This window comes from Xenopus tropicalis, chromosome 1 (genome assembly GCF_000004195.4).
Source record: "Xenopus tropicalis strain Nigerian chromosome 1, UCB_Xtro_10.0, whole genome shotgun sequence".
In the NCBI taxonomy this organism is placed as follows: domain Eukaryota; kingdom Metazoa; phylum Chordata; class Amphibia; order Anura; family Pipidae; genus Xenopus; species Xenopus tropicalis.
This window is the reverse complement of record NC_030677.2, coordinates 170,292,607-170,317,664: the sequence shown is the minus strand read 5'-3', so window position 1 is coordinate 170,317,664 and position 25,058 is coordinate 170,292,607. Positions and strand designations below refer to the sequence as shown.

The following is a 25,058-nucleotide window of genomic DNA, read 5'->3' as shown; positions in this document are numbered from 1 at the left end:
AATGTGGGCCAAAAATGCTTGCTAAGAATATGCCGCACTACTGTAAAAATCTCCTACTGGTGCTTGCGCCCGGAAACATTGAATACCCTCGGGTGCAGGCACATGTAGTGTATTTCTGCCTTTAACTGCTTACACCAACATTTTCAGGTAGAAATACGCTGTGTGTTTTTGCAGCCAAAGGGCGTATTGTTATCAAGCATTTTTCGGCCGGACTGTGGAGACTTATTCTCTCCCTTCATAACCTCAATCAATGTAACGAGCTGATAGAAAGAACACAGGGACACAGTTATGCGGGTGAAGGTCGGCAACAGTTTTATTAGGAAAAACCTCATCAATAATCCTTGCCGTCTGTTTCACCTGTACCAAAAACATCTAAACGAAATTTATAGTTTTATTTATAACTGAATGCCGGACACTGCAAATGCACTGGGCATGGGAAATACATCAAATAATACCAGAAATTAAATGGCAAAGGATTATCACCTGCCATTTGCTGTGACAACTTTTAACAATAATATAGATAACAGTATTTGAAATTGAAAACATACTTGTGAAGCTGTCTTAAAAGGAGAAGGAAAGTCATTTTGGCATTTTACTTCCAATAGATTTGCCACATTAGTGCCACCTAGAACATTATATTTATTCTGCAGAAAGCATTACCATATCTAAGTAAAGAACCCTAGAAGCTTTCTCCATTTGCTTATGATTGCAGCTGCCATTTTAGCTTGGTCTTCATAGCTTCCTGCTGTATAGCTCTAGCCGTTATAGCTCAGATTACACATTCCTTAGGGAGGGGGGAGGGAGTCCTTAGCATTCTTGTTGGAGGGGGGAACAGGAAAGGGGAGAATGAAGGATTTGAGAGGAAGTCAGATACTTGAAGAACATGTTTACAAAAAAGGCAAGACAAGAAATCCTGTGGTTTGTTTTTGATAGAGGACTTAGTGTAGCGTTTCTGTGAGCGCTTATGGCTGTACAGCCATGAGCACTCACAGAGAAGAGTCCTCTAGTAAAAGAAATACAGGATTTCTTGTCTCCTTTTTTGTAAACATGTTCCTCAGGTATCTGACTTCCTCTCTCAGAAAAATCCTTAATTTTTGGGCCAGAGTGTGTGCAGCTTTCTACTCTCTCCCATAATAATTCATAAAACTCACTCACCCCACCCTTAGGAATGTGTAATCTGAGCTATAACGGCTAGAGCTATACAGCAGGAAGCTATAAAGACCAAGCTAAAATGGCAGCTGCTATCTTAAACAGAGGGAGCTTCTAGGATTTTTTACTCAGGTATGTTAGCTTTCTGCAAAATAAATATAGTGTATTAGATGGCACTAATGTGGCGAATCTATTCGGCAGTAAAATGCCAAAATGACTTTCCTTCTCCTTTAAATCAGCCACAACTGCGCTTCGTCCAGAGCAACTGCATTCAGTTTGTTAAAGTGGTTGCAACTGCACTTTGACATAAATATGATGAAGTAATACCGAATATTTTTGCAGTCTGCCTAGTGTCAGGCCCAGCGTTTCCTCACATTTATTCCGGTGTTCAGCATGTGAAGGATATCTGTGTCTGAGGGTACTGAGGGAACCCTGGAGCTACATACATGTGCATCAATAGATATAGCAGTACTCAATTCTGAACGGAAAGCAGCAAGGACTGATTAATGTTGAACACAACTACATGGAAGTGCAGAGAGAGTATTTGGACACAAGTCCCTTTAATGAAAGTGGTTTTAGATACAACTGCAGGGAAAAGGGCAAGTTGCCCAATGCATCTGCAGATGTAAATGAGCCTTTGTATTTTCTTCAGTTCACAATATACAGTACATTAGGTGATCAAGACTAAAATAATTTATAATGGCCTCAGATGCAAGTGACTTCATTGAGCAGTGGCATCTAGGGTCTTACTGCACCCTGTGCTTGAATAACATATAACTTAAAGGGTAGGAAGGGGGTGCATGCATTCCTTCCCAGCCTCCCCTCATAAATACAGCACTGCAAAATGCCAGGAGTGCTGTATTCACAGGTTTTTGCCCTCCAGAAAAGGACTGCGCAGTTTGCAAATGTGGAAAAAAAACATGGCACTTACTCCTATTTTTTGCGTTTGCAACCTGCTTTGCAGTTTGTAAATGAGGCCCGCTGGTTTGTTTTTATTTGTGCCTAACAAACAACGAACAAAGTCTAAGGTAGATATTTCTAACTTATACATGTCATTACATATTAAAGCAAAATTGTATTTGACTAAATTCTTCACCAATAAAAAGGTCCATTAGCACTAACGACAATCTGTCAAGACAATTAACAACATGGAAGGTTTAATAATGAGGAAAAATGTTAAATTTGTTGGATGGGAGACTTTTTTCCAACATTATTTGCTATATTATTTTGTTGTTTACAGTTCTTAGTCAGATGATAAGCATGCTACAATTTTTAAGAAATTTTGAGTATAATATAATCTATATAACTGTAGTAATATTTGTATACTAGTATGTATAAAAAATAATGCTTCTCATTTATACAATGCCATTTATAATTTTACTCAAAATAATGGAATGATTTTAACATAACATATATAATATTCAATATACACTAATCATAGAAGATTAGTGGCTGTCTTGGATGTTTTTTCTCTCTGCATTGCTTAACTTTTAGTACTAATGGTTACATTAAAAGCTGAAAATATTTTTTTTTCCCACAAAAATGTCTCAGCCGTGGTTTACCAAATATTCATCTTCCCTTCAGTAAAATTACCAGGAAAGGAAGAGAGGAGCAGTGATCGCTAAAGGCAAGCTATAAATATAACTGAGCCTGCTCGGCAGTACTGCATGCCTGTATGTTTGTAAGCTCCCTAAAGGTTGTCATTATTTCCTATTACTTTTACTGGATTAGCTGCCCTATTTTTAAGGCTCCTGAAAGTTTATGAATAGTGTTTGCTTAAGGGAAGGCACACAGGTAATGCTGCAGTATTTCAACTGTTTACTTCTAACAGAGAACTGATTGTTAATAAGCCTGCCCAAATCCATGGCGCTGGGTAAATAAACCCACTGCTAGATATTGCATGTGGACTAAAATGGATTTAGAATATTTTAACTATAGCAAAAATCTATTTTATGAAATCCACTTATTGCTGGGAGGGGCCTTGCGCAGAGTAGTAAACCCTATCTGGCCCCAGGCTCACTTTCCCCTACCCGCTCACATATAAATCCCTGCTCCCTGTACGCTCCACTCTCCTACCTCAGAGCAGGCGGCAAGTGGGGATTTATATGCAACTATAGAGGAAGAAAACCACATGGACGAGGGCCACTGTCCCCTGGGTCCCATCCTCCCGTGACCACGGGGTCTGCTAACCGTTGTTGTTATCCCAATAATTGACTCCCAACTGGTCTGACTGACCCCACTGTATATGGATTAAGTGTAGTGTCAAAGGTACAATTCCTGGTGTTTTAAAAGTGCCTGTAGTGTCCCCTCTTGGATTTGTTTTAATTCAGTTCATCCAGCCACATATATAGTGGAGAATGGAAGTGTAAAGGCAGAGTCACACACGGAGGATCATCCACTTTTTGCAGCTTGTGTTTCCTACAGGCCTGATGTATAGGTAGAAGTTACTGCACTCCACATATTTGTACATTTCAATCCTATATATAAATCTTTTACATTCAGTTTGCTATATTCAGCTCGTTTATCAGACTATGCTTTATATGGTGGAAAAAGGTTTGCAAGCAGCAGTAACAATACTGCACCTGCTCCCAACTACTTTGCAAAATGTGTATAAATGCATAACAATCCAAAAAGGACATAAACAGCAAATTACTGCAAAGAATAATATATATATACAGGGCTTTTAGAGCTCTACTTTGTGCTGTTAGATAATATAGTTGCGCTGCCTCTAAAAGTTATGCGCTTCTTTAGAACAGTGATGTAGCAATGACCAGCACAATGGCATACTGACAAAAATACAACATAATGAAACATTGAACTAAAGGAATTAAAGCAAAGTTAAATAAGGGACACATCCAATAATAGTAAGAGATCATCAAACATCAGCATACATGGCAAGTCAATTTCTCCTATATACATCTGTTTGTGATAGATGGTAAAACAATGAGGCATGAAAATGATTCACTTGTATTTTACATGATGTTTAGAGAGACAGATTGATAATACATATGCTGTAGTTCCTAATTATTTAGAATTCAGTATATGTAGAACAGGAGCCACCTCATTTTGGACAGGCAGATCTGGGAGACATTTGGCCTACGCTTTATAGCATTTGTCATGTGTCTTCCCAAGTTGGTGTACTTTTTAATTGTTAGAAGCTAAGTTATGTGCACGCACATTATTAATAACTGTAGTCTTGAGGGACTTCTTTTCTTTCCCCCTCCCAGCACACATTTATAATACAAACAAAATATAGCTCACTTTTCCTTCATGTAGCAAATAGCAGGCAGTCCTGCTACCTAGGAATGCTGACATTTTTAGACAAATTCATGATAAAGAGATCTTGACTTACTGTTAGAAGTAGATCTTAATTCTCCAAAATGGCTCCAGCTGCACACCTGCCTCTCACAGCAAAGAGAACCTGCTCCCAGGAGAGAGAGAAAGAGAGAGAGAGAGAGAGAGAAAATTCATACAAAGCATTGTATGTGACAGGAATATAGCAATCAAACCAGCTAATTCATGTGTAATGTGTAAACTTACCAACATAGATAATATCAGATTGCATATTTAAAGGATAACAAAACCTGCAAAAAACTTTCCTTAGTACCCCCCTTCCTAAACCAGCACATTAGAAGTTGTATTATTGCTACCGTTTTCGCAAACCATTACTTTAAAGTTTTGTGGTATTTAAGTCTTTGGAGCCGCCATGTTCTTCTCCCTGCATCACTTTCCCTCCAGCATTTCACTGCTACTGTGCGAGCGCCCCCTGCTGACGCTGTGATGTCACTGAACTCAGGCACGCATTTAGTAAACAAATAAGCAGTTTAGATCTATACCTCACCTCTCCTTCTATTCTTAGCCTTTTTGTCTTAACTGCTCCTCTGCTCGCTAACATTGTAAACAAACAGAGCTTTAAAGCTTTGCTTCTGGTCAAGGCATTGCTATAATAACAACCTGAACACAAGCATAAATCTTATTGGCAGGAGGGGCAGAGAGATCACTGATAATGCTTAGGAAGATCACGTGACCCGAGCATCATAGCTAGAACAGGGAAAATAAGAACTACTGCGCATGTCCAGGGTTCCAGAAGGATTAAAACAGGGGTGCCCAAGAGGTAGATTGCAGTCTACCAGTAGATCACTTTAGAAATTTTGGCAGACCACAAGGTGGGATGCAATCCCACCACTTCTTTTGTGCCCCAACATAACAGAGCTTTTGACTGCAGCCATACTGCTGTGTTTACACTTCTTTAATGTTATGTGGGCATTAAATACAGTGGTGTGAAAAACTATTTGCCCCCTTCCTGATTTCTTATTCTTTTGCATGTTTGTCACACAAAATGTTTCTGCTCATCAAAAACCATTAACTATTAGTCAAAGATAACATAATTGAACACAAAATGCAGTTTTTAAATGAAGGTTTACGTTATTAAGGGAGAAAAAAAACTCCAAATCTACATGGCCCTGTGTGAAAAAGTGATTGCCCCCCTTGTTAAAAAATAACTTAACTGTGGTTTATCACACCTGAGTTCAATTTCTGTAGTCACCCCCAGGCCTGATTACTGCCACACCTGTTTCAATCAAGAAATCACTTAAATAGGAGCTACCTGACACAGAGAAGTAGACCAAAAGCACCTCAAAAGCTAGACATCATGCCAAGATCCAAAGAAATTCAGGAACAAATGAGAACAAAAGTAATTGAGATCTATCAGTCTGGTAAAGGTTATAAAGCCATTTCTAAAGCTTTGGGACTCCAGCGAACCACAGTGAGAGCCATTATCCACAAATGGCAAAAACATGGAACAGTGGTGAACCTTCCCAGGAGTGGCCGGCCGACCAAAATTACCCCAAGAGCGCAGAGACAACTCATCCGAGAGGCCACAAAAGACCCCAGGACAACATCTAAAGAACTGCAGGCCTCACTTGCCTCAATTAAGGTCAGTGTTCACGACTCCACCATAAGAAAGAGACTGGGCAAAAACGGCCTGCATGGCAGATTTCCAAGGCGCAAACCCCTTTTAAGCAAAAAGAACATTAAGGCTCGTCTCAATTTTGCTAAAAAACATCTCAATGATTGCCAAGACTTTTGGGAAAATACCTTGTGGACCGACGAGACAAAAGTTGAACTTTTTGGAAGGTGCGTGTCCCGTTACATCTGGCGTAAAAGTAACACAGCATTTCAGAAAAAGAACATCATACCAACAGTAAAATATGGTGGCGGTAGTGTGATGGTCTGGGGTTGTTTTGCTGCTTCAGGACCTGGAAGGCTTGCTGTGATAGATGGAACCATGAATTCTACTGTCTACCAAAAAATCCTGAAGGAGAATGTCCGGCCATCTGTTCGTCAACTCAAGCTGAAGCGATCTTGGGTGCTGCAGCAGGACAATGACCCAAAACACACCAGCAAATCCACCTCTGAATGGCTGGAGAAAAACAAAATGAAGACTTTGGAGTGGCCTAGTCAAAGTCCTGACCTGAATCCTATTGAGATGTTGTGGCATGACCTTAAAAAGGCGGTTCATGCTAGAAAACCCTCAAATAAAGCTGAATTACAACAATTCTGCAAAGATGAGTGGGCCAAAATTCCTCCAGAGCGCTGTAAAAGACTCGTTGCAAGTTATCGCAAACGCTTGATTGCAGTTATTGCTGCTAAGGGTGGCCCAACCAGTTATTAGGTTCAGGGGGCAATTACTTTTTCACACAGGGCCATGTAGGTTTGGATTTTTTTTCTCCCTAAATAATAAAAACCCTCATTTAAAAACTGCATTTTGTGTTTACTTGTGTTATCTTTGACTAATAGTTAAATGTGTTTGATGATCAGAAACATTTTGTGTGACAAACATTCACTGTATGAATTTGACAATGCATTTATTTATATTGCTATGTGTATTTAGGTATTAAACATCAACTATTTTTATTAAAGTAGGTCTCAGAGTAGATCACAGGGTGACAAACTCTGGGTACGCCTGGATTAAACGCACATGTGTGTGCCCTAAATCAGCTTATTTCTGCAAGAGAAGATAAACAACTTTGATCATTTGTTTTTCTAAAAAAGTTTACTCTGAATAAGCCACAGAACCCTAGAAAAAAACTCTTAAAAGTAAGTAGATCTACATGTATTTGCCAATAATTAGAGCTTTACTTATTTTTAACCTTTCCTTGTCCTTTAACATAAGAGCCAGACTATAATTATTAGAGTCATGTATTTCCGTGCTGGTATACTGTATATGCAAATGTAATTGCTGCTGCAAGCATACAAACAATTAAGCAAAAGATTATACTCTTGAGCTGCAGAAACCACATTCCCCAATAAGCCACCATTTAATCAGCAAATCACTAACATCCTTTACTAATGATATGAGCACCCCGGGAGGGATTATGGATGATACAGTAAATATAAAGTCTTATTAGTGATACAAAAGATGAAAGCAAAACTGAAAAAAAACAGAGGAAAGAAATTATATGCAGAGGGATAGCAGTTGATCCTGAATGACAGAGCATTTTGAAAAGGTCATAAATACAATATTTACTAAAAAGTGTTGGTGTCTTGCAAGAATCTATGCCTAAATTCCATGTCCTTTTAGCTTAATCCAATATTTTGCTCATGGCCGGCAGGCCCGGATTTGTGGAGAGGCCACAAAGGCCCGGGCCTAGGGCGGCAGAAATTTAGGGGCGGCATGCCGCCCCGCCGCAACAAAATTTTTAAATTTTGCCCCCATACGGAGCAACGGGGACCTTTCCCCACTGCTCCGTATGGGAGTTGAACTGTTTGGCATGCGCACTCGCTGCTGCGCGGGAGGGGGGCGGGTTCTTTGTGCGTTCACGCATGCGCACTCAGGGAAGTAGGGGGGGCGGCCTAGGGGCGCATGGAACACAAATCCGGCGCTGATGGCCGGAACTATTGGGTTTTTTTCTCATGGCCAGAACTATTGATAGGCAGCAAGAGCAAATACCTTGGGTACAATAGGCAGAGGGCATTTGGAGGGGGAAGGGATTGGCAGAAGTAGGGGAGGGGCTGGAGAGCGGAAGTGGGGACTGAGTGGAGGGGGGCTGAAGTTTAAGGACTGTGAAGTTTAAAGCCCTTGGATAAAGTGTAGTTGGGAAGCATGGTCTCCATGAGCGAGGCTTAGCAAAAGACAGCCTGGCTTCTGTTGCATGTTAGAGTGTTAGACAGGAATATAATAAATGAAGTTCTGTACTCTACCGAGGAGAGATATTATGGGTGTGGGTAATCTTCAGGCAACACATGCCAAATGTAGGGACTAAAGTGCAAAGAGATCCAGACTAGTGTTATTATGCCTGGAAGTACACTTCTGAAAAGAATATTCTTGAACCACCCTGAAACAGTGAAACTAAAATGGAGCAAGGTGACTGCTGCTGGAATATTCTATTCCTGAGTGTTTATCCTGGGCAGAAGGGTTTACAGCTTGAACCCAACATTTCAAAGAGTGGAATAGGTGTGTCAGTGTAGCACAGTCACCTCCTATACCTGTCCCTGGAAGGCATCTGCTGAGCATAATCAGTAAAACTATACTTTTCACTTATTGTGTTTTCTACCTCAACAGAGTACAAAAAAAACGGCGTTATAACACAGAAAATTAGGCCGCTGTTAGCGGTGTTTTGCGGCATAAAATTCTGCGTACTTATGTACTGGTGGCTATTTCTGCGTTGTGTAAAACCTCCATGTATACAGCGTTCTTTCTTACGGCGATGACCGCGAAAGCGTGAATGTAATTTAGCGCATGCACATTCTATTTCTTCAAGCTATTGTTTCCATTTATAGCTTGGTTAAAAATGGCGTTATTTATTAAAGTTTCCTCAAGTTGTTTTCATTGGTTGGTTAAAAACGGCGTTATTAATTTAATTTATATAAAACGTGATAATTCCGCCCATTGAATTGAATGGGCTGTGATGATTACGGCGTAAAATTTGTTTACGCCGCCAGCGTACGTGCATAAATGAATACGATCGGCGTGCCATTTTCCGCTATGGCAATATAACGGTGGGAAAAGACGCGGTTGAAGAACGGTGGAATTAATGGCATAAGTTTAGGTTTACGCTGCGTATAATGCCGAAAAAACGGTGTAAATCATTTTACGCGCTTTAATAAATATGCCCCTAAATTTGCCTATCCCCTTTGTCTTACTGGATCTGTTTGTCTTATCATTATCATACCAGTAGTGATGAGCGAATTTTTTCGCCAGGCATGGATTTGCAGCCAATTTCTGAATTTTGCAAAACGTCCATGACAATTTTTTGCGGAAAAATTCGTTGCAGGGAATTTTTTTTGTCGCACGTCAAATTGGTCATGGCAAAAAAAGGGCACGGTCGCGTCAAACCGGGGGAGGTCGGGTCAAACATGGGCGCGGGTGACAAATGCGGTTTGCAAATTTTTTGCCGTCTCGTGAATTTAGTGGAGAAGCGAAACGGGACAGATTCGCTCATCACTACATACCAGCTCTTTTTTGTAATGGGAACATGTCCTGCTGTGTTCACTTCACAAATACAAATCAAAATAATATCTTTATATGGTTAAAATTCCTTTATTTGTTAATTAGCTCAGACCATTATAGATGTAACCTTATGAAGATATTATTTTGGAGTGCTGTCCAGAATCCAGAACCATTGGATCCCAGTTTATTCCAATATTTATACTAGTGCACTTAAGAGTCATGGTTTGGCGCCTTCAGCCTTTCCTAAACTCTTCAGTGGGGGTTGAGCCGAGACAGAGGGTCACTTGTTGTTGTGTTACATAGGGTTACAGAAGTAATAAATGTATGGGGCTGTGGGGTGGATCCATTGTTCTTTGTGGCTGATTTACAGTTCTATAAGATATTCCCTCACAAATTTGAGTAAAACTGGCATTTTGCTGCTAAGATGACTTTTCTCAATAGTGCAATGTTTCCTCCTACACATGAAAGCAATTATATATCTAGACTGACGATATGATTATATGATATATCCAGAATAGTACTGTATATAAAGTCATATTTGTCTCATCAGTCTATGGCATCTGGAAAAGGCAATTCATACCTGCTGTTGGGTCATCTCTAGTTTAAATGTAGAGTAGAGCACATTGCTTGCAGTCATCTACTTTCATGCGAATAGCTCAGCTCTATACAGTAGTCAAATATTCCCACATTTTCTGGAAAATGTCAAACTATGATGAAACTAATATAGCTTGACATTTCCATAGCTTAGTCTTTTATAGGACTAGAAAACACACATTGAATCATCTATAAAAGAACATTGTCATCTATTAATTTTAAAGCAAAATCATTTTTTTTTCCCGTTAGTACAATGAAAACAAAAGACTTTGTTAAAATGCCACCTGCTCATTACTGAAGCTTGAATATTGCTACAGATCCCTGAACCATTTTAGCTGCTTTAAAACACAGTGGAGTTTTTAGCCTGAGGTTTTGAAGGTGAAAACTCAAACTCATATTCTAATGTCAGTGATGTGGGAATGCATGATTTTCAACAGCTGTCAGCTGTAGGGATGAGCTGGATTTCTCTTTTGGAGCACTTAACATTCTGCAGAGCATTCAGAGAATTTTGCAATATATTGATACTCTTCTGCATCCAAACGGTAATGCTCATTATGTAAATCAGAAGTCTTATCGTTGCACTCCCATGTCACCACAGCAGCATTTGCGATCATTTAGCTGGTGAGATGGCATGCCTTGTGTCATTAAAACAAAAATGGGCATTGCAGACACTTTGCGTTAGGGATTCAATTTTCCCAAGCAATTCATTCCATTTGAAACTATCTCTGGCAAACTGTTATTGAGAGAAAAGGAAATGAAAAGGGCTGGCCCGAGGATACATATCTGGGTTGCTGCAAATTACTTTGACAATCTTAAACCAATAGGAACAGAGAGCACCGAATGTCAGGCTTGAATTTTAATTGTTATACTATGTGACAAAATACTGCCACAAAACAGTACTGATAGGAGATAACAACACTTCTGTGTTGATATATCACACTACTGTGTTGTTATGCTAATAGAACATAGGGCATTGCGACTACCAAGTTTTTACCTTGGTAAAATGCACCAGCATAAAGCAAAGGACAATATAACATTTTTTCCCATAAATCATAATGGGTTTTCTCAGGATTTTCACAAGTAAACACTTGCAGTGCAAACACATATCCAGTGCATTCATTTTCATTTGATTCAACAGAGACTCATACCTAGTTGGTTTTACTAATCTCTGAGCAGCAGTGCAAATAGCTGGGCCCCACTGCAAAAAATCTTTGGAGGGGCCTGGCACACAGCTATCACTCGCTCATTCCTCTTCCATCCACCCCCTCATATCTCCCACTTACCTACACCCCTCCCTGCTAGCAGTTAGAAGAACAGCTGGGAAGGGGGCACTTGTTTTTAGCTATAGAATAAGCAGAACCCTTGTTCTGGGCCCCCTGTCCTCCGGGCCCCCCCATGAGCACAGGGTCTGCTTCCTCTGTACATAAGCCACTGTCTTTGAGACATGAAGTAATCTCAGGATGGATTTAAAAACGAGTTCTAAGCTTATACATTCAATTTTAAATTTGTTGCTTTTAGGAATAAAATATATTTGTGCACTTTTTTCTATACTCTTTTAAATATATATATATATATATATATATATATATATACAATAGATATACACAATGTCTGTGCTGTAGCATTAGACATAGCATGTACAGGTGTTTTATTCATTGTACTTGATATAAAATGTTTCATACAGAATTGGCAGTAGATAATTGCTGTTGAATGTACTGTAGGAGAGTTAAAAAATAGATTTTGTACAGACCTAATGTAGCATTATGCCATGTACTAGACAAAGTAACTCTGCATGTAGCACAAATACAAACATAATTAAGGAAACCCAAGAAATATCACGTCCATTTTTGAATTGTTGGTGTATTTTGCTGTATTGTATTGGTGAACTGATGTACTGTGTATGCCAAGTTAAACGAGGTCAGAACTAAAATGTTGACCTTGAAGACAGCACAATTTTCCAGGCTAAGAAAGAAAGAAAACACAGATGTATAGAATGCAGAATGAAAGGGTTAGTCCACCTTTAAGTTAACTTTTTAACTGGTCTATTTTTTTTTTTTTTTAAGGGGAACTGCCATAAATGGGAGATCGGTCCAACTATTCTTGACTGACATCTGAAGTTCAACCCCCATCTGCCCATCTTTCCTATCTGATAGAAAACCTGGAAAATACTTTGAAGAAGGTCTATAAAAATTCAATCCATTTCACCCTTCAGAGAGGGGACAGCTGAAACTCACAGAGGTGTGAATGCTGTTGCGTTACTCTTATAGGATTACCAAAGTATCCTGCAACTAACAGAGACAGGTGTTACTTGCGAGTAAAAGAGGCTATTCATGTTAAGGTAAAGAAACCATCCCTAATCAGAGGAGGGGGCCTTCGACACTAACACTGCCCAAAATAACTTTCTGAGCCTGGTATTGCATAAATATGTACCTGTACCCCCCTCCTCTCCCTCCACCTTTTACAGCAGAACTACAAATAAAAATGGTTTAAAAACATTGTTATATGGCAATTATGAATGGATGACCATTCATAATTCATAAATTAGTTTTAAAATAGTCAGTAGAGATAAATGCAAGATGATAATTGGAAGAGATTTAAAGATTTTTGGGGAAATATAATACAAGGTATAAAGCTTGCTACTGGTCTAGTAACTAACAGCAAACAACATTTACTTGTTAGCTGCTTAAAAAGGTAATCTGATTGGTTGCTATGCTTACTAAATCAAAATGTGCATTTTATTTTATTACTCTGTTAGTTAAGAGATCAGTTTTATGCCTTAATGACTGGTACTTGGCAGAAAAAACAAATTGGGGATGGCTCCAGAGGTTCTTGCAAACAAAACAAAAAGGGTTTATTTAACATCCACAGGGTTTTACTCACAGCACAGATTCTCTGAGGCAACATCACATGCAGAGTGTAATACAGACTGACACTCCCCTAAAGACAGACTTGGCAGGAATCTCACTTCACCTCTGCTACAACCCATAGTGGCTTGGATCGCCTCCAGGGAATCCTCTATCCTGATTCCCTATCCACTGGCATCTCTACACTGTAGGCAATATGGCCTGGGAGAGATACCTACAAATCAACAACTCTTACGCTGGAGCTCAGAACTGCTCATTTATTTACCAATAAACTCCTAGGGGCACATTTACTAACCCACGAACGGGCCGAATGCGTCCGATTGCGTTTTTTTTGTAATGATCGGTATTTGGCGATTTTTCGGAAAATTGTCACGACTTTTTTGTTGCCATTCCGAATGTTGCGCAAAATCTGGCGATTTTTTCGTAGAGTTTCTACTTGCGCGAAAAGTCGCGACTTTTTCGTAACCTTCGCGCCGAGTACGAAAGATTCGGATTCATTCAAGCTTCAGTATGGTGACTTTTCTTGGGCCAGGTTGGAGCTGCAGGGTGCCATTGAGTCCTATGGGAGGCTTCCAAAATCATGCTAAGTCTGAAAGTTTCGCCCGCCGCTTACGAAAATACGAAAAAGTCGCGACAAGATACGAGCGCATTGTAATGGCTACGAAAAACTCACGTTTTTTCTCGCAAATCGTATTGGTAACGAAAAAGTAGCGACAATTTCCGAAAAGTCGTAAAGGCGCCGAAAAAAATCACAAAAAATACGAAAAAGTCGCAAAATGGTCGTTTTCCAATCGGAATTTTTCCAATTCGGATTCGGATTCGTGGGTTAGTAAATGTGCCCCCTAGAGTATACATGGTCACAACTTTGCAAGTGCTCATATTATTCTCAAGTTCAGCAAATACAACTTTTAGTTTTAAGCCAAATAGTCAGTATTAAGGGATTTCAAATATATTACTTCATATAAAGTTATAGTCCTTTAGTTTCAGGTATGTTTCAACTATCACACTGCTGTGTTATGAAAAGGTCAGTAGAGTTCAGATAGATATGGTAGGTTTTTAGGGAGCAAAGGGCGAGTCTGAAGCCAAAATTTGTGAATATGTCTTCAGAAAGGTTTGTGCAAAGGTTTCTATAACAAATATATTTATAAAGAAAAAGATCCATGCCCTGTATACCTTCAGGGGTGAGTGAACATATTTATTGGGAGATTTGTTACAGAACGTAGCACTAACACTGCACTAACACTGCAGTAGTAGTAGACTTTTTCTGCAACTGATGATAATGGGACCAATAATTGTTTGGTCCCAATGATCTGAATACTTATTACCGCAAATGAGACCTCTGAAAGCCTCCTTTTCATTAGCATTACACGTTATATTGCAGTGCCATTAAATTGGAAAATAAACCAATTTTTCTACAGTAGAGAATCTAACCTCATTGCAGTCTTGTTTTTAATAGAGTGTCTTTAGAGGTGCAATTATCCTCACAGACTTATTTATAGGCACCAACATAGAGATTCATTGATTTTTCGCAAACTATTTAATTTGAGCTGATATTTTTATTGCAGTTTTACAACTTACCCACACAACTGTACAGCAGGAATCAGAGAAAGGAGAATTTTAAATCTTTGGAATAAAAGTAAAGATTTATGGCCCTGCATATACAAGTTTACTGTCCAATTGCATACTGGACAGGATGAAATGTCCCTGGAAGGCATGCTTTGCTTTATTGTAGAACCATAATATGTTTGCATTATTCTTTCCCTAATTTCATACATGGTGAGATGGCATCATTGCATATAGCTTTGTGCATCCCCAGCCCTAAGTAGTTCTGTTCTACAACATCAAAATTAATCTTTGCTGTATTTGCGGGCATTTACTTAATTTTATGCACTGGGCTAAAGTTGGACAGCCTTGCTCTAGAGTGAAAAAGACACACTTTAAAGATACTTAGCAATTTTGTAGGTCCTAATAAATGTTTAAGGTTTTAAAACAGGTGCCTCAAAAATGAGGAATGCACCCCCCCCCAATGTCTTTTGAGAACTGATACAAATGAATAAATAAAAATATACAGTATCTAGTATAATTAACTCTAAAGCATCTGGACTTTATGAATTTTCTTGAAAACATTTCACTACTTATCCAAGCAGCTTCTTCAGTTCAACTGAGTGGTAGGGAATTCCCCGGCATTTAAACCCTTAAGAGTAGTACAGTCACAAACATCCAATCACAATGGTTCCATTAAGATGAGATGATCTTTCAATGTACATAACTGGAAGTGTGAATTGTTGTGAAACTGCCAGGGTAAGGATGCCGAAGAGGCAGTGAATGTTGCTGACAATCGGTGTTGCAGGCCCCCTCCTCTGTTGAGGAATGGTTTTTCCAGTTTGGCATATATGGCCTCCTTCACACCATGGCAATAATGACTTACTATTAATGAGCAAATAATCACTTCAATCTTGTAATTGTATTATCGGAATAAATTTTGTGCATTACACTAGGGGATCACACTTTTGTTTTATGGATATCAAAAGGGGTTTTAAATGAATGTGTCATCATATGATTTGGAATGATCAATTATTTTCAACTGACACAGATTTCGGATAAATTTGCAGTTTCAAGAGTGGCAAAAATGTTAACAATTCTGTGATGGAATTTCCCCATGCGTTTTGTTTCGCTGGAAAAAAACACAAGAAAAACAGCCCATTCAGTGCATTTGCACAAGAAAAAATAACCTTTGGCTCCAGCACGTTTGGTGCAAAAAAAATGCAGCTAAAAAAATGCCATCAACTCTACTGCATTCTTAGTAATTAGCACAAATGAAAAGTATAACCAGTAATACAGTCAAAAATAAGATGATCCCAAAAACCCAGGAATCTGTGGCTAAGCCTGGAAGCCTAAGCCAACAAAACAAACTTTTCAAAAGAATTATATTCAGTTTTCCGAATTCTGTTTCCTTATTCTTGGAGGTAGATATGTAAAAAATTCCCTTTCAGAAATATGCCCTTGGATTGGGCAATACTCTTTTTAATAATTTAGTGGTTACTTTATCATACTTTTGTAACACAGATCTTAATTCCTGAGAACCCCAAGACTTTCCATTTGAACATGCTGTTTATGCTTTTAGGGAAGAGATGTCGAGTTCAGCGTTGCTAACAATGTCACTTTCTTTTTTAATCGTATTGGATTCCTTACGGCCAAATTATTATTAACTCATAATTTATGTATTTGTTGCAAAGTTTGAAAGATAGTGCTGAACAAGAGAAAAGATAAATGAAATATTTATGATAAAAGAAAATCTTAATGATAAGAAACTCTATATAATATGGCTGCAGAAAAATTGAATAATATTAACAATACTGACAGCACAAAAAAACCTGTACCTTTTGAGTCTCAATGAGTTCTTTAGGAAGCATTTTGATTTGAGTAGCTGGAATAAACTGTAAAGTTCAAAATGTGCAATTTTCTATTAAGTGTCAGTTTTACTAAAAGACAGAAATGATCTTTGTGGGTCTCTGAAATCACAAAAGCAAAATCCTCTACAGGTTGTTTTTTACATTTTTCAGCTTTCAGAATCCTATATCTGCCATTTTTAAATATAAATGTGTATCCAGGGGTGTAACTATGTATACAGCAGACCACGTGGTTGCGAGGAGGCCTGGGCCATGGGGTCTGCTGTACCGTAGGGGAGAAGGGACTGATCGGGAAAGGGGGGAGGGCAGAGGAGGAGCGACTGGTTGCGCCAGGCCCCCTCAAAAGATTTTTTCTTCAGGGGAGCGCAATAGACCAAGTTACGCCGCTGCGTTAAGGCTTTAGGCTTTGTATGCAGGGTGTGAGTAGCTTTTAACAGATTGCAATAAATATATATTTTTATAATTTAAGCATTTGTGCAGGATTATAAATTTAATGGTATTTTTCATTTTTGCCCACTAGAGAAAATCCTTGCACAGGTGCATGCTGTTATTGTATACTGTACATATTTGATGATTTCCCTATAAATTGACCTTACTAGTTTTGTTTAATGTAAAGCCGCTGCTTTAATACTAAAAATTCTTTCAAAATTGGGTATTTATTGGCTTTTAAGGTATAACTGAATATCATATATGCACTGATGGTTTCTGCAAGCCTGACTCTCCCTCTCCAAAATGTCCCATTGTAATACAATTTACCCTGTGTAAAGTAGCGTGACATGATCACAAACTTGCAATATATTATTTTTATGCATTCAGTGTCCAATTTAAATAACAGCATTACAAAATCAAATTTATACTGAGAATGTTGTTCTCTCTCCTGTAAAACTGCATTAAAATATAAGCTACAGTCTAGTAATACTATACACAGACTGGGTAAATGTATCCACATTGTACTTAATGTATGTAGATACTCCAGAATACTCATGGAATCATTGTGTTTGTGTGGGTGGATTAGCTGTCAGATGCTGCGGCATTTACATAAAGAATCATAAAAGAACATGCATATTCTTATCTTGTTCAAACTATTTTGCTTTTATATTATTTAGTTGTACTGTATGTTGAGTACTGCCATATAGGAGGTTCAGAGATGCCACCCAAGGATATGGTAAGAGCATCAGACTGTTATAAAGGGACATTGGACCATAAGGAGCTAAAGAGCCACGAAAACACTGATGACAAATTACTTTCCTTAGGTGGACATAAAGGTGGAGGTAAGTAGTCAATTTAAAACAATAATACAGAAGATTAACTGTACACCCTTAATAAATTACCATTCCTTTACATACGTACTATCTACAAATACAAACATTCAAAATGTAAAATTGCTCTTCTGTGCACTTTTGCAATTTACATACATTTTCTATTCCATTTATAGAGTAGTGCACCTTGTTGGTAAATGCATGGTGCATTGGACATGAATGGCCAAATACACATAACAGGCATTTTGGTTATGAAAATTGCAGTTATTTATGTATATACGTGGATGTGTATTTATATGTGTATAATCAGTGGGAGCATAATTAGTAGGATTGTAGCTTGTGCCTGAGCTGGAGCATAATAAGCAGTTTAGTAGGCTGCTAGTTTCTCAGTGTAGTGAGTAGAGAGGTGTTTGGCAGAGAGAATATCTGTAGCCTGACTCAGAGAGAGAGAGAAAGATTTGAAAGCTCATTTCTGACATGATATGGCAATACAAATTAAAATCTTTTTAAAATACGCCTGGATTTCTGGCACTTGTGGCATATACATAGAATTTTAAATTCTGGGATTTCAGTTCCAATTTCATTTTATGTAATTACAGGCGTCATTACAAATTCATATTACATAATTCCTGCAATACCAATTTTCAATGCCATTTGTTCAGGTCCCTGTTTTTATTATAGGCATTTTGATGCAAGTCTTTAGCAAAGTCATTAAAAATAAAAATAGGGGCGCTGCTGCCATGAGGTGAGTCGAGAAACTCAATTGCGTAAGCAAGTTACCAGGTGCAGCAAAAAAGGCTGATTTGGTAAATTCAAGAGCAGGAATTCCGATTTTTAAATCAGAATTTCAACTCTTTAGTGCAGAGAGCTATTGCACGCTCTGCATTAGTGATGGGTCCCCCTCGACCTGCGCTGGCACGAAAAAGCTGGGCAAGAGGGGGCACGCAGTGCCAAATCAGCCCTGAATATAAAAAATGGAGTTCTTAGTCATTGCCAAATTGCTTATTGCTAAAAACAGTTGGTCTTTATTACACATTGCAGTATTATGTGTGGTGATGCGTATGACAAACCTCGGATTGACATAATGCTTTGGTGGTTTGTAGGATACAGGAATTATTGCAAAACTTCGAGAGAGTAGAACGAATACTGGGAAATTTAAAAATATGCATGGCTGATACATATGAGTAAAAACCACTGGCATTTTAACACTGCATTACAATGGTGTTACATAGCCTTTACATCAGAGGATGTTTACCACTGAATTTTGTTGGTGACCAAAATGGCAAAGATTTGGTTGAAATATTTGCAAAATAAAACCATTATTTAATAAAAAGCACTAAGTGCTACCCATGAGCAGAAACCCATAGCAACCAATAAAATGGTTGCTTTTAAACAGGTGACCAATAAATTCTACCTGCTGATTGGTTGCTTTGGGTTACTGCTCCTGGGCAAACTTATGCGTTTGTTTACTAAGGTGTGATAATTACTTGCACCAGAAAAAATGCAAGAGCAGGTTTCTAAAACGTGAGCATTTGCAAATGTCATTGCGTGTCATTGCAAATTTTTTTGGTGCCAATATATTTTATTGCCTATTATCGTTTTCATGTTACAAGTTGTCTTGCATGGTTTACTAAAGATTATCGCCAATTATAGACAAAATTGTTTCCAATTTTTATCACCACCTGGAGAGTGGCATTATGTGAAACAAAGCCAGAAACTATATAGTTGGAGCAATATAAAGTCAGTTTTTAAACAAAATTAGTGATTGCACTGGGAATAATGATACTATTGAATTAACAATATAATGTGAAAATAATTGATTTCTGAACAAGATGGCAAGATGAGCACAATAAAAAAACTCCCAACTTGCCAGAAATAGTGCAGTAACTAACTGTTATGTTTGCATAAATATCAGCACTTATCGCATGACAAATCTCATTGCACTTGGGAGTGGTGTTAATTTTGTCTCAAGAATATTCACAGCAATAATAGGCGATGGTTTATAGTCAATTTTTAAGTACTTTAGTAAACAGACACCCTAGTGCCTTTTACTACATAACCCCCTGTGACATACTGTCTGCCTGCACACGTAATTTTTGGGGGAATTAGCTATGGTAGGCAGGTATGCAGAGGATAAGGAGCATAAGAGACAGAGACACCACATGTGACATCACATTTTATCCTCCAAAACATAGGTTTATTTGGGGTAAACTCCTCCCAACATAAACATAACAGTCAGATCATAATCAGTTCTTCAAAAATGGTTAGGAATTGTCCCTGCTTCAGGGCTCTCACCTTCCAGGGTAACTTTCACACTGGAACCTTTTTCCTGGGGCTTCTCACCATCCCCAATTTCTTTCACACATCCACGGTGACTCTCACACTTGTCAACACTCTTGGGCTACTCACTCAGTCCTGCTGTCTCTCCCCACCTGGGATACCAGGTCACCAGCCTCTGGCACACTTAAGCTTCTCACCAAACCTCAGTGGTTATGGCTCCCTCTGCTCCTTGCAGTGGCAGGCGGCACCCCAGCCCCTGTGGGAGTTCCTCACACAGTCAGGCAGCCTCTCTGCCCTGTGCCCCGCTCTGAGAGACCTTTCTCTGTGACTTCTGGCACTTCTCTGGGTGACTTCTCACTTGTTTACCACTCCTTCTGCTCCTTGCAGTGGCAGGTGGCACCCCCAGCCCCTCTGGGAGTTCCTAACACAGTCAGGCAGCCTTCCTGCCCTGTGCCCTGCTCACCCGCAGCCTAATCAGGCAGCTACTTACAGCTGGCCAAATCAAAATACTAAACTGGAGTATGGAATGGAGGATCTATCCTATTAACCCTCCATTTACTCCAGGACTCATCCATCCATCTTCCCAATCCGCTTCTATTATTAACAGCATTAACTGCTGCACAACACATTTTACCTGGTGCTACATGTTTCCCACCTTTAGCAGTGGTGGAAAATACACCAGTGTTTTTACTGCTTGTATCTCTCACACCCCTAAATGTCATCGTTTCCTCACTACTGGAGAGTATTTCTTTATGCATTCTGGTATAATGCACAGACACACACACAAGCCTCATAGTGTCTCTGCACTGTTAAACATTCTCTTATCTGTATAATCATTTAGGATAACATTTATTAAAATGAATTCTGTCTGACCTTTATTCAATTAGGATTCTAATTTTGCTAGAAAAAAATAAATTGATGGGAGAAAAAAAAACCTTTTTGCAACCCTTTTGCAGGTGATCTCTGCAATTACTTTATACACAGGCATTTTCTGCAAATGGAAAAATTCATTTCAGCATAATTAGACTGTTCATTTCAGCGCGCTGGCGCTGCCTTATTCGTATGCAAAGGAAGACTTCCCAATGATTCCTTTGCTTGAGACCACAAGTCATCTTTCCTGATGTTTTGCATTGTTTTGCTGATCCTGATTTAAAAATGGTATATAATAGTTGATTGAGAAAAAAACACATTCATCAAACTCAACCTTTCTCTGCAACTGCAACCTGTCTAACGTCTAGTTGGCAGTGTGTGACCACATTTAGGGGCACATTCATCAATGTACGATTGAGTCCGAATACAAAAAAAAACTGTGCATATTTTCTGCAATTTTTTTGTTAATTTGCGCAACTTTTTCGTACTTTGCAATAATTTGTGCCACAAAATCGTATTTAAATACGATTTTGTGGCACAAAAAGTTTCGGATTCATTGAAGCTTCGGTATCGTGACTTAACTTGGGTCAGGTTGGAGCTGCAGAGTGCCATTGAGTCCTATGGGAGACTTTCCTTGGGCCGGGTTGGAGCTGCAGAGTGCCATTGAGCCCTATGGGAGACTTTCCTTGGGCCGGGTTGGAGCTGCAGAGTGCCATTGAGCCCTATGGGAGACTTTCCTTGGGCCAGGTTGGAGCTGCAGAGTGCCATTGAGCCCTATGGGAGACTTTCCTTGGGTCGGGTTGGAGCTGCAGAGTGCCATTGAGTCCTATGGGAGGCTTTCCTTGGGCCGGGTTGGAGCTGCAGAGTGCCATTGAGCCCTATGGGAGACTTTCCTTGGGCCAGGTTGGAGCTGCAGAGTGCCATTGAGCCCTATGGGAGACTTTCCTTGGGCCAGGTTGGAGCTGCAGAGTGCCATTGAGCCCTATGGGAGACTTTCCTTGGGCCAGGTTGGAGCAGCAGAGTGCCATTGAGTCCTATGGAAGGCTTCCAAAATCATGCACTGAAGGTTCAAAGTCAGAAAGGTTTTTGCGTCGTTTATGATCGTTCGGATACAAACATTTTGTAACTTTCGCATCGTACAACAAAATTTTCATACAAGCACGACATGACTTTTCGCAAAGTTAACGCACATCAGAAATTTTTGTATTTAATGCAAATTGTCGCAAATAGTACTCATAATTCACACTTTAATTAATCTGCCCCTTACTGTACTACTATCTATACTGTCACCTTTAAAGCTGAAATTGTATCTGGCTCTTAAATATTTTATTATATGAGAAGAGTAATTCCTACCCTGCATTATAATGGGGAAGTAGTAACTATTATTTACACCCCTATCCAGTATGCGCTGTCTTCTGCATTGTCTTGTTTCTATATTTGTCCCCCAAGATTATGTAGAATATATTACCCAAGGTGCAATTGGAATAATAATTAGCTTGTTTGTGACATATCCAGTGACAATGTCTTAAAATATTCCCAGCACTGTACTTTTTAGCTGCTACTGAGCGACTCATGCCATTGTTATACTTGTGGCACAGGAATTGTGCTGGGCAAGGAATTTGCTAACTTCCCATGGGAATTTATTGCCATGCCATATTTTTCATTATCGACCTATTTCAATCTTAAATTAAATTTACATTCGTATAGCCACTCATACATGAATGTGGCAAAAAAAAAAACCCTTTTTTAAAGGTAAGTTTAACTAAAAATAATATTTCATATGATAAGATTGTATTCTATATTGAAGTTAGCTTCTGTTCTGCAGTTAATAATGTAAACTGATATTTGGTTGCTAGTGTGGCTTTAAAGAGACACAATTAAGTTAGGAGAAAGTTTTACAATAAATAATACAAGAAAAAAATCTGGCTTTACAATCGGTCAGCTTTTTGATTTCAAGGCTGACTGCCTCCAGACTAGAGAAAGGCAGAATAAAATGGAAAGTTATTGTAAAAGAGCCTCAAACAATAAAGAGTGTCTGTATAGCTGCTTAGGCCATTCTTGTCTACAGGAGCTGGTTTTGCATGAGATTGCAGGGGGCATTTACTAACTTTTTCGAGTCAGGCTTTTTGTCGTTGATACCCCAAAAAAGTCACAGAAAAAAAGTCAGGACTTTTACAAGATTTATTATGCGACAAAACTGTGATAATTCCAAATCCAAAAACACAAAATACAAAATCTGTCGAGATCATCTATAAGTCAATGCTAGATTTCCCTTTCACAACTGGAAGATGTTTCTTTGCTTCGTAGTTTTAGAAGCTTTCCTCTTTTTTTGAGGATGGCTTTTGTGCGACAAGTTGTGGTTATTGTTCAAAGTCGTAAATGTTGCCATTATTTTTTATTTTTCCTGTGACTTATTTTCCTTTCGTACTTTGTAAGTTCAGATCTTTTGATAAATGACTGCCATTCATGGGAATTAGTTTTTGTGGTTTCTTTAAAATATGCGCTTTGGATCCCACGGGAGAAAAGCGCTTTACAAATGTTTCGCTGTTGTTATTGTTTAAAATAAAACTGAGAAAATTTTGACTTAGTAAATCTGCCCCTTAAATTGTCATTTAAGCCATATTTCTTGCATTCTCAACAGTACAATGGGCAAAATACAAATGCTTGTTTGAATATGGTATACATTTTTGTTTTTTATTTATTACTTTTATATTTTACCAGTGAAATATAATTGTCATTGATAAATATATTATTGTATTGTGCTGAATAGCAAACATATAATTTAACAATATTAATGTGAATGTGCTGAGTAATATGGCATTATGTGACTTTATTATAAACCGAGGGATGCTCTAGATCCTTTATTAAATTTGACTAACCAGCAAGGGTATCTAGAGATATTCAGATCTTAAAGGAATACTGTCATGTGGAAAACACATGTTTTTTCAAAACATATCAGTTAATAGAGCTTCCTCAGCAAAATCCTGCATTGAAATCTGTTAGAAACACAAATTTTGTGGAGCTAGCCAAATTCTTCATTTCCCAGGGTGCCACAGCCATGTGACCTGTGCTTTGATAAACCTTAGTCACACTTTACTGCTGCACTGCAAGTTGGAGTGATATCACTCCTCCCTCCCCCCCTCCCCAGTAGCCAATCAGCAGAACAATGGGAAGGGAGCAAGAAAGCAGCTCCCGGTAGATATCAGAATAGCACTCAATAGTAAGAAATCCAAGTCCAGCTTGGGACTCCTCCAGTTACATGGGAGTAGGAGAAACAATAGGTTACCTGAAAGCAGTTCTAATGTGTAGTGCTGGCTCCTTCTGAAAGCTCAGACTCAGGCAACTGACATGGTGCCTACACACCAATATTGCAACTTAAAAAAAAAAAAATTTTGTTGGTTCAAGAATGAAATGTTAAATGGTAGACTAAATTATTTGCTGTGTAAACAGTGTAAGTTAGAAATAAAAAGTACACCATAAAAAAATGTCAGGATCCCTTAGGGCTCTGGTACACGGGGAGATTAGTCGCCCGCGGCAAAACTCCCTGCTCGCGGGCGACTAATCTCCCCGAGTTGCCTTCCCTCTGCCATCCCACCGGCGAACATGTAAGTCGCCGGCGGGATGGCAGACGCGGCGGGGCGATTTCGGGAAATCGCCGAAAAAGCCTCGCGAGTCTTTTTCGGCGATTTGCGCGAAATCGCGCCGCCGCGTCTGCCATCCCGCCGGCGACTTACATGTTCGCCGGTGGGATGGCAGAGGGAAGGCAACTCGGGGAGATTAGTCGCCCGCGAGCAGGGAGTTTTGCCGCGGGCGACTAATCTCCCCGTGTACCAGAGCCCTTAGATCTAAACACTTCTCATTGTTGTTATCCTTAATCAGATCACCCTCATATATATTGTATGGTACACAGAATCCAGTATTTAACCAAATCCCAGCACTTTTTGAAGGGTTCAGATTCAGCTGGATACTAAAGGAGCAAATATATTAAAATTTCAAGATTGCATTTTTCCCACAATTCAAGAAAAAACATCTTGCATTTTTAATTAAAAAAAAAATTTGAAAAAAAATCAGTTTAAAAAATCATCAACTATAACCTGGCGAGCTTCTATAGGAGCCAATGGGAGGTGTATTTTCAATATTCAAGTTTGTTTTTTTCTCCTTTTTTAAACATGCACATTTG

At 39.0% G+C, this 25,058-nt stretch overlaps 1 long non-coding RNA gene across 2 annotated transcripts in view; it reads right to left on the bottom strand.

Moving 5' to 3' along the window:
* Positions 1 to 2,517: 2,517 nt before the first annotated feature.
* The window catches only part of LOC105948047, a 321,644-nt gene continuing 299,103 nt past the window's right edge, over positions 2,518 to 25,058 (bottom strand). For both annotated transcript variants that reach the window (XR_004220414.1, XR_001923855.2), the window contains one exon: positions 2,518 to 4,570. This is a non-coding gene — a long non-coding RNA (uncharacterized LOC105948047). The remainder of the gene's footprint in view (positions 4,571 to 25,058) is intronic.